The sequence below is a fragment of the Oncorhynchus clarkii genome, chromosome 13 (genome assembly GCF_045791955.1).
Source record: "Oncorhynchus clarkii lewisi isolate Uvic-CL-2024 chromosome 13, UVic_Ocla_1.0, whole genome shotgun sequence".
Taxonomy (NCBI): domain Eukaryota; kingdom Metazoa; phylum Chordata; class Actinopteri; order Salmoniformes; family Salmonidae; genus Oncorhynchus; species Oncorhynchus clarkii.
Genome location: NC_092159.1, coordinates 29,013,763 through 29,025,180, shown reverse-complemented (window position 1 = coordinate 29,025,180; position 11,418 = coordinate 29,013,763).

Sequence of the window (11,418 nt, the reverse complement as noted above, 5' to 3'; positions counted from 1 at the left end):
TAATGACATCACAATACCCCATAATGACAAAGATGTACATGTACAAACATGTAAATAAATGAAAAAATTTGATTTCCTTAAAAAAACAAGGACATTTTTAAGTGACCCCAAACTTTTGAATGGTAGTGTATGATGATGTATTGTTTCACCATGTAGGAGCAGTATAGACCTAGTCTGTTCATGATATACATCTACATGATGTATTGTTTCACCATGTAGGAGCAGTATGGACCTACAGTAGCTAGCTACTTATTTAGATTTAGTTTGACTTAATTAAACTGCTTTAAATGTGCTGTAGTAAACATTTTTTATTCTCAATAATCAATCAACACATTCCTGTCTTTTGTATGTCTCAATATAATAGGCGACGCTGCCAGCGTGACGTATAATCTAGTGGACGGTTCTTCAGAAACAGCTCGTCAACCACCTCGGTAGCTTGCTAGCCAACATAGCCGAAAGATTCAAGATATTTATATGCTTTCGATGTATTTATATGCTTTCGGTGTACACACTTCTGTCGTATCTACTTGTTAACCTATTTGATATTACGTAGTTTTTTATTAGTCAGCTATAGTAGCTGGCTGGTTAAGTTAGCACTAGCCTAGTCGCTAATGATAGCTAGCTAACATCCCCGACCATGAGCTCCCTAAACTACTCTCCTCCTGTTAAAGAAGAGGAGGATGGACGGAGAAAGAAGCTCAGGGGCTGAACATTGTCGTGAAAGAGGAGGAGGAAGAAGAGGATGTCACAGTAAAACAAGAAGTATAAGGTGAGGCTATTACAGTGAAAGAAGAAGAGAAAGACGTTTCAGTGGAAGAGGAGGAGGATGTTACAGTAAAAGAAGAGGAGGATGCAGTTTTTGGAGTGAAGAAGGAAGGGGAGATTACTGTCACATTGAAAGATGAAGAGGTGGAGATAGGAGATCTGATTAACACCAGTAAGTACCGCCTTAAATTCGTTTTTTAGTTTCGATATTCGGAGTTGGCTCGTCAATACCTCTTCAACGGAGGGCCCTGGGATGATGACTGATATGTCTAGAATCAGACGACGTAGAGAGCAAGCTACCTCTTGTTTTCTCGGTTCCGTTTCCAAAAAGTGACTTAACATATATATTTGAGAAAGGTCTATCTGCAGACTGGGGGGCACGGCATGTAGTGATTTTAATGTAGTGATGTTTTACTACAAACCGAGCCCCCCAATAGTGACATGTGAGAGTTGGGTTGGCTACACCAAAGATTATAGATATACTGACAAGATGTCTTTTCGCCCTAACAAGGGGAGTCGTTGTCCACAAAGCGGCACTGTGGGTTGTCTTTCTCCCGCCTATCCTGTCTTTGGATTGGTGGATACATATTATTGTAATCTATTGTTTATATTCTATGAGGGTTGTTGACATCAATCGCCTGTATTCAATGGAGAGAGATGCTAAGCTACTAGCATGAACATGCGTAGCGATCTGGAGACAACTCCTATAGTGTTTTTATCAAAGTTGTGGTATGTCATAACTTAAGCTTTACGAAACTTCTGTTAGATCAAGTAAACCTAACGTAGCAAATAAGCCATTCATTTGGTTGTTGACCAAATTCGACACTTTCCACATTGGGTTGATAATTGTTTCCACTTGGATACAACCTACTGTATCCTACTGGCATGACCTAGAGAGATGTAACCTACTGGCATGACCTATACAACCACTTGTATACAACCTACTGTAACCTACTGGCATGACCTAGAGAGATACAACCTACTGTAGCCTACTGGCATGTCCTAGAGAGATACAACCTATTGTAGCCTACTGGCATGACCTAAATAGTTACAACCTACTGTAACCTACTGGCATGACCTAGAGATAAAACCTACTGTAACCTACTGGCATGTCCTAGAGATACAACCTACATCCAGAACTATTGGTTTCCTCATTACCAGATATACTACATCCATAACTAGTGGTTTCCTCATTAGCAGGGAGGGGTTTCTACAACCAGATTGTTTGCGTTTGCATCGCCCTCGTGCCTCAATTTTATTAAACACAGAAAGGGACCTATATTGGAGACCAAAAGTCGTCTGGCACACTGCTTAGGATTTCAACAACATGAATAACTTATTTCAATTCTACAAGCTTAGATGTTAATACTAATGTGAAAACAAGACAAAATGACTGTTCTTGCTCATTTTAAGACAAATGTCAAATAATCATTACATTCATTACAGACGTCAATTGTTGTACAACATCATGACTACGCTGTTGGCATCACTTTTTACAGTGGATTTCCGCTGTTGTCGGCCTTTAACTATCTGTCTGACTTTGTTGTTCACACAGGAGAGTCGGGACTACCGTGGGTCCTCTGGGTAGCCTCAACAACATCATGATGCTGACAAGGCAGAGAAGAATCTCTCCACATCAGAACACCTTAATAAGAAACACCCGCAGAGATCCACAGGGAAGAAACCTCGCTGCTGCTCTGATGGTGGGAAGAGATTCACCTCAGCAAGCATTATAATTCATCAGAGAATCCACACAGTAGAGAAACCTTATAGCTGTACTCAATGTGGGAATAGTTTTTCTCATTAAACCAGCCTGACATCACACCAGAGAACACACACAGGAATGTTATCTTATATCTATCTGTAGCTGTGGTCAATGTGGGAAGAGTTTTACTCGGCTAAGCAGCCTGATATCACACCAGAAAACACACACAGGAGAGAAACCTTTTAGCTGTACTCAATGTGGGAAGAGTTTTACTCAGCTAAGCAGCCTGATATCACACAAGATAACACACTCAGGAGAGAAACCGTATAGCTGTAATGAATGTGGGAAGAGTTTTATTAACCTTAGCAGCCTGATGTCTCACCAGAGGACACACACAGGAAAGAAATCTTATAACTGTACTTAATGTGGGAAAAGTTTTGTTCAATCTGGCAATCTGACAGTACACCAGAGAACACACACAGGAGATAAATATTATATCTGTGATCAATGTGGGAAGAGTTATTTTTACAGCTGGCCATCTGACTGCACACCAGAGAACACACACAGGAGAGACATCTTATAGCTGTAATCAATGTGACAAGAGATACTCTGTCTGATCAAGCATCAGAAAATACATGAAAGAGTTGTTTCATGATATCAATGAATTAATGTCAATGTTGAATGTTAAGACTTTGTAGTAGGAGTATTTTAATAATGTCACAATGTAGAAGCCTAAACGTTTGCCCACTTATCTTTTGATTTCAACATGATATGGATATTAGCCTCAGAAAAAATCCAGGCTCTGAATTGAAAGAGTACTATTTATGTGATTTAACAAAAAGTGACAAACACAAAAAGAGCTGTGTTACACTTCCCGTGTTGGTGACCCACTTGAATCAAAATGCAACACTTCTAAATGTAGAGATCTGTTTTATACAAATTGTCCTCTAACCAGTGATGTACACATTATTCCCAGATTACGTGTGGTTTTTGAGCTGTTAGTTTCATCTATATGTGCAACCTCATCTCCCTCATCTTGCACAATTGATTTTAACACGATATCGATGAGTTATGACATAAGTGTTGTGTTCTTTGTTTAGCGACCCCTACATATAAATGCATCACTCCAAAATGTAGCTGACTGTCTTCTGCAGGTTGTCTTCTAACCAGTGTGCTAAAAGATATCTCCCATTTCTAAATGTTAGTTTCAACAGCAAATACAACCTAATCTCCCCCCTAATCAATATCAGTGAGTTATTGCTACTTGTCAAAACAACAGTGTTTTTGGTGCTTGTGTCCATGGAGAGGACAACTTGGTTTCTGATTGTCTCAAGGTTGGGCAGTCAAAAATATTTGTGTTTTGTGTTTAGCCTGTGTGTTCCATGGAACACAAATTATTTGGAATTTCTGTATTCGAGATGAGTTGTGTTTGGGCTCGTTCCAAGGGGACGAGAGTTCTAGAAGCTAGTGAGTTTCAGGAAGATGAGAGTTCTAGAAGCTAGTGGGTTTTAGGAAGATGAGAGTTCTAGAAGCTAGTGGGTTTTAGGAAGGGAAAAAATACACGTTTTTTTTCTTGTTTTTAATTGTTGATAGCCAGTAGACACCATGTTTATATTGGTGAAGGTGAAGCATTTTAGTTGATTATATTGTGAAATGGAAGTTGTTTTCTGTTGGTGGTGCGCATTCTTTTAAGGTGTTACAGTCTGGTTTTTCCATTTATGTTTTGAGGTTGGACTTTAGCGCGTATAGCTCGTTAGCGCGTATAGCTCGTTAGCATGTAGGACGCACTGATTGGTGTCACCTAGTTAGTCAGTATGTGTTACACCTGTGCTGGCTTGTCCATCTCGTTAGTGGGAAGGTGTTTCACCTGAGCTGGTCCAGGTTCTTTTTAAGAGTGTCTGGCCCAATGCTCCAGTTGTCTTGATAGATGTGGAGAGTCAACACCTTTAGGTGCTCCACCTTTTTGGTTGGCTTCCTGTCTAAGTTTGGTGTTGAAGCTTCTTTCTGAAGAGAGCTTTTTTTTTTTTTTGGAAGAAAAAAAATGAATACAAACAAGCAAACCTGGTCGGTTCCGGGGATTGGTATAGCAAATTCCGTAAGATTTTCATGGACTGAAAAGGAGATGGAACCTTGGGGCAGGGAAACTTTTGGAAGGACCATATTGATGGGATGCCTCAGGATAGAGGTGAAGGAAGTACTCTGCCTTCAAGGCAACCCAAATGAAAAGGGTTTTGATGTGACGTTTCACAAGCAAGAGAAACATGACGAAGTAATGAAGATGGCAAAGGAAGCGGAGAAAACGGGACCCCTGTGCCATTATGCGGTGACCAGCCTGGCGAAGAACAACTTCAGGGTGGTCACCGTAACCATGTACAATCCGCATGTGAAAGATGAAGAGGTGAGGGCCTTTCTGGGGAGGTACATGGACAATGTCTCCTCAGCGAGGTACCTCAGGGACTCCCTGGGTTTCTGGAATGGGAGGAGAGGTTTCCAGGCGTTACTCAGGGAGTCCCCGAAGAGTGTGGATGGCTACCTCCATCCTCCGGCGATGTTCTCCCTGGGGGCTGACAGGGGAACACTCTACTATGCACGTCAGCCCCCGTTCTGCAGGCGTTGTATGGCCTACGGCCATATCCTGGCCTCGTGCAGCGCCAAGAAATGTTGTTTTTGTGGGTCGGAAGAGCACGAGGCCAAGGAGTGTGACGAGCCCAAGGCTTGCCACGGGTGTGGCTCAAGAGCACACCTGTGGCGTGATTGCCCGGCTCGTCACAGGTCATACGCGTCTGCAGCTGGGGGGGGAGCGGGGGATGGGGGGAGGAAAGAAAGGACGCGTGCGGATTGCATGGATGGCACAGGGGAAAAGACGGCGCAGGAAGAAGATGGGAAGAAGGATGAGGTGGGAAGAAAGAGGCGAGGAGAAGAAAATAATGGAACAGAAGGAGAGAAGAAAAAGGGGACGGAAGAAGGTGGAGGAGCTGAGAAGAGGGAGAAGGGGACAGTGGTACGAGAAGGAGTGGAAGAGGGAACAGGGACAGTGACGGAGAAGGAGGGAGGAGTGGAGGTGGTAGGGGGGGGAGATGGGGGGGAAGGAGTGGGGGGACAGCCTGCCAGGCTTCCTCGAGGTCGAAATGAGGGATTTGGTGGAGGGGTTAGTGGGGATGGGACGTTGTGTCTCCCCGCTACCTCCTTCACCAAAGAAGAAAGGGATAAAGAGGGGGAGCTTGGCAGGAAGTGAGAGGGAGGGGGGTGTGGAGGGGGAGGGGGGGGTTAAGAGAGTGGCGGGGGGGGAGGGGAGGGTAATTTGTCCTCCCGGTTTGCCTCAGCCCCTTGCATTTTAGTGGATGACTCCAGTGAGGGGTCGGTGGGTTGTTTGCTAGAGGGATCCCAACTCCTGTTTGGGGAGATGGGGTCCCCTATATGCAGCCCCGAGGCAAACAGGGAGGGGGGGATGGTGGGTGGGGAGGGAGGACCCAACACACTGCCTGGATCATGGGTTGGGATGGAGGACGGGGGGGCGTCAGGAGAGGAGAGGACGTCCCCGCCGGTGGAGATGGACCAGGGGAGCATCGGGTGAGTCTCCTGGTTTTTCTTTGGGTTTTGGGGTTTTTATTTGTTGTAAATAATTAAATGAATAGTTCTGTTTCTTTTTTTAGTCTAAATGTTAGGGGGTTAAGGGATAATGTTAAAAGGAGGGCGGTTTTTTGTTATTTAGAGGGTGTGGGGTTTGATTTCTGTTTTTTACAGGAGGCTCACCTGAGGGATGGTGGGGATGTGTGTAGATTTAAGAGGGAGTGGGATAAGGGGGAATCTTTTTGGGGCATAGGAGGGGTGCACTCAACAGGAGTAGGGATTTTGTGTGGGCATAGAGAGGTTAAAATAGAGAACACTTTTGTAATAATGCAGGGTAGAGTTTTGGGGATAGATGTTAAGTTTAGAGAAGCTAGATATAGGTTAATTGGGGTGTATGGGCCACAGGTGGCGGCAGACAGGAGGGAGATGGTGGACTGTCTGGCGCCCCTGTGTGTTACAAACAGGCACTTGGTGATAGGAGGAGACTTTAATATAGATTTAGGGTTAGGCGGTGATAGCAGTGCAGGTGCCATCTCTGGGCTAATGGCTTGCCATGGTCTGGTTGATGGTGGCCTGCACACTACTCCGGCAATGGTCGGTCCTACATGGCGCAACTCCAGGGGGGTTGCGCGGAGGCTCGACTACATTTTTGTATCCAGGTCTTTGGGTCAGTTGTCTGGGCGGCTGTTGCCTGTTTTCTTCACGGATCACGACGGGGTGTTCCTGCAGGTGGGGTCGCCAGTCTGCCTCTTCGGTAGGGGGTACTGGAAGTTAGATCGGGATATACTGGAGGAGCAGGCTTTCGTTGACGCATTTTTTTGTTTCTTTCGGAGGCTTGACGGCCTCCGGTCCATGTGCGAGGGGGTGTTAGAGTGGTGGGATTTAGTCAAGGGGAGGATAAGGGCTTTTATAATAGGATATTGTAGAAGGAAAAAAAGGGAGGAAAGGAGGGAGGTGGATCGTATCCAAAGGTTAATTGAACTCGAGTACGAGGCAGGCAACCTCGGCGGGTCGATTGACTGGGAGAGATTCGCAGCCCTAAAGGCGCAGCTCAGGGAGCTGCAGGAGCAGAAGGCTCGAGCTTTCCTGGAGCGTGCGCATAGTGGCTTTCTAGAACATAATGAGACTTGTTCCGCTATGTTCTTTAAGTCGGTTAGGGCCAGACAGAGTAGGAAGGTAATGAAGGGAGTTAGGGAAGAAAATGGTAGTATAGTAAGTAAACCAGAGGAAATGGTCAGGGTGACAACTGATCATTTCCAAGGTTTATTTAAGGAAAGGGAAATAGATGTAGAGCAGGGAAACGTGTTTTTAGAACACTTGTCCCGGCGGTTGCCAGAGGACATTAGAGACGTGATGGAGGCCCAGATCTCACTAGAAGAGGTTGAGAGCGCTCTTAGGAGGATGGGAAAAGGGAAGGTGCCTGGGATGGATGGGCTGCCGGCTGAGTTTTACCTCAAGTTTTGGGGTATACTTGGACCAGTGGTTCTCGAAGTCTTGAAGGCCATCCTTGAGACGGGGGTCCCGGGGGGATCAATGGCTGTTGGTGTGCTGTCACTTCTTTATAAGAAGGGGGAAGCAACTGACCTTGGCAACTGGCGGCCATTGACCATGCTGTGCGTAGATTACAAGATTCTTGCAAAGGTTTTAGCAGACCGGTTGCGCACAGCCCTTCCCTACGTCGTCCACGAGGATCAGACGTGCGGGGTAGAGGGCCGCTCTATAAGATGGAACCTACAGTTGATCAGGGATTCCATCGCTTGGGTTGAAGATAGAGGGCTGCCTTTAATGGTAGCAGCGCTAGATCAGGCGAAAGCTTTTGATCGCGTGAATAGATCTTTTCTATTCAGGGTGTTAGGTAGATTAGGATTTGGGGAGAAGTTTATAGGATGGATCCGTACTTTATATGTCGGAGCGGGGTGTCGAGTTAGTGTAAATAGTCACTTAGGTGACGTTTTTGACCTCTCGTCTGGGGTCAGGCAGGGATGCCCACTCTCGGCTCTTCGTTCTGTACATGGAGCCTCTGGGGGCTGCCATTAGGGCAGACACAGGTGTGGAAGGCTTGTTGATCCCTGGAAGCGGTGGGCTGCGTGTTAAGATGACGCAGTACGCCGACGACACTTCCTTGTTGTTGTGCAAGGACTCGTGCCTGACAAGGTCCCTTGCCATCTTTGGGGATTTCATCCGAGCGTCGGGAGCGGTTCTGAACCATGCAAAGTCTTCCGTCAAGTTTTTCGGAAGATGGCGCGGTAGAACGGATGTGCCTGGGGGCTTATCTCTCTGTGAAGGGGCCCTGAGGATTCTCGGGGTTCATTTTGAGACCTCCGGCTCAGCGACGCTAAACTGGAACATGCGTATCGCAGTGGTACAGAGGAAGCTAGCAATGTGGAAGGCTAGGTATTTGTCTTTTATGGGCAAAGTCCTGGTCCTAAAGGTGGATGTGTTGCCGTCTCTTTTGTATGTGGCATACATCTACCCATTGCCGGCTTGTCTGAGGAGGCCTCTAGTAAGGCTTGTGTTTCAGTTTATGTGGAGTGGCAGGTGCGAGTGGGTCGCCAGGGCACGCATGATCTGTCCCATCGGGGAGGGAGGTAGGGGGGTACCACATTTCCCCCTCAAGCTGGACGCCATTTTTGTTTCTTTCTTGTTGACGGAGCTTGCTCGTCCGGTTATACACCCGTCCGGTTACCTCCTGCGGGTGTTCTTCTCGTATAAGGCGAGAAGCGTAATGGTGTGGTCTAACGCGGGTCCTCGGGCGGAACAGCTGCCGTGGCATTTTGGCCATGCGGCCAAGTGGCTGCGTGCGCACCCCGAGGTTGAAGTTGCCCGAGTAGGTTTAGACCACAGGCACCTGTACGAGGAGGTCAGGCAGGCAGGGAGTCCTGTGCCTGTAGCGGGCATCTCGTCAGTGGTCTGGGAGGGAGTGCAGGCGCGGGGCCTGGACAATAGGCTCAAGGACCTGAATTGGTTGGGCCTCCATAAGTGCTTGCCGGTACGTGCCATCTTGTACCGGTATAGTTTGGTGTAATCCCCCACCTGTCCAAGATCCTCTTGTGGCAGGGAGGAGACTGTGCGCCATGCCTTTTGGGACTGTGCCTTTGCCGGACTAGTCTGGGCTAGGGCACGGGTAATGCTAGGTGTGGTTAGGAGTGATTTTGTTTTGACATGGGCTAGGCTAGAGAGAGGCGTAGGGAGAGCAAAGGGAACGGATAGGGACAGGTTTCTGCTGTGGCTTCTCATGAGTGTCTTTAAAAAGGGACTGTGGGAAGCCAGGCAGAATTTAGTCAAGACAGGGAGAGATTGGGGGGTGGAAGGGATAGTGAGAAGGGTGGAAGGTGATTTGAGGGGGAAGATGAAGAGGGAGGAGAGGAAGTGGGGGAAGCATGCGGCACGGGAGAGGTGGAAAGGGGGTTTAGGGCTGGGAGTGTTAGAGTGAGTTTGGTAAGGGGATAGATTAGGGAAGGGGAGATAGGGAAAGGGTTAGGTATTGGTTAGGTATGACGGGGAGGGACGATGCTCCCCTGAGGTTTGTTTTTGTTTGATGTTTTTGTAAATACAATTAATTAAGAATGAATGAGAATTATGATTTTGTAATAGTATGAATGGTATTGATTGTAATAAATTATTTTAACCACCTTTTTGGTTTGCGTCCTGTCTTTAAGTTTGGTGTGTTTTCTTTTGTTTGCCTCTTCTTGGGCAGATTTAGTGGGTCTCGTGGTGGGTGTCTTTTAGGTCCCAGTTGTTGTTACTAGTCAACTTCCAGTGGACACCGCCATAATGTCTTTCAGAGCCACTCCTAAAAAAACAAGCTAATATTTTGGGTTGGATATTTTAACATTTTAATCAATGACATTTCCTTAGATGCTCATTAGTCTTTAAGTTATTGTTTTTGTACTAAATATGTTTATTTTCATTTCAGTTTGATTTGATTTGAACATATTGGGATAATTTGTTTTGCAATGACTGACCTATCAACAGACTCTTGGTCCATCTTAGTATGAACAACAGTATCAATCCCACTTTTCCAGCCTGCTGAAGGCGAGGCGGAGTAGTAAACACCACCCCCGGCTCTACCAGGGGCTTGAGGTGGTTTCCCACAGCTCTGATTATGTCATGTTCCTTTGCTGTTCCATTTCTTGACTGCCCCTGCAACACAGAAACACATTTAGTCATATTATATAAAACACTCAAAGTAATGGATATGGAGCATCTATGGCCTCAGTTACACCTGGCACCTAAATGTGACTTCTGTCATCTGATCACTCCAAGCTGGATTAGGTTCGGATCTACCAGGATGGGGTGAATGAGTGGAGAAAAGTACATTTAATATAAATGACCTTCATAATTTCAAAGAACAAATGTGTGTTCCTGAGATGAAATTAACTTTCATACAGCCAAAAGGGGTAAGAAATTACAACAATATCAGTGGACAATTTGGACTAATGTAAATAAACATTGATGATGGAACATTCCCTTTTGCTGACGTGATGAACCGCTAAGGGGGCATAAATATTTGTGTGACCTCTCACCTCTCTGGCTGAAGAAGTGTTCTTCCTAACCAGTCCCTCAACAGCTCTCTGACTGAGCTCCACCCTCACTGGGTCTTCAGAGGAGAGGAAGGCTGAGGAGGGATGGAAGGATGAATGGATCAGTCAGTGAATAACGTGTAGCGCTGCTGTTTATTCCCTCTGACAAAATCACTATTTTAGTAGTTCATTACAATAAATAAGGCTTTATACCAACTATCAATTACTTAGATAATGTATTTTCAGGTAGAGATACATCCTTGGGACGTCCCTAGCCCATTGAAGTTGACATTTAAAAGGGTTAAGGTAGGGGTTAAGGTAGGGTTTAGGATAGGGATTTCCCAAGGATCCCAGATAGCATTGACCATCGTGCATTCGTCTGTCTCTTTTACATAACAGGTGTAAAAGAAACAGACAAGGCAATGAATTATGGTCATTGTAGTGAATTACATTTTATGCGCTAAACTATGAGGAATATTGATTGGCCTGTTGGAAACTACAACTCACAGTTCAGTCTGGATCTGATTTATCAATGTTGTGAAGGAAAAATCTATGATAACCACTTTAAGTTTATGACTTCTAATGTGTTCAAGGATCTCTTTAAGGTCGAGATATTTGTGTGTATATTTGTGTGGGTGTGCAACCACACACCCTCTGGACAGACAGGCCAAAGGCACTTGGCCCAATTCAGAGAACCGTTGATTGACTTCAGAGGAACTGTGTCTAGAGTGATTTCCTGTTGTTCTGACACCTCACTAGAAGACTAGAATAACAAGCTGTTGCTACAGAACGAGACGACCAATTCACAGTTAGTCTGTGTCTCGTTCTCCACCCATGTACACATACAAAGATCAC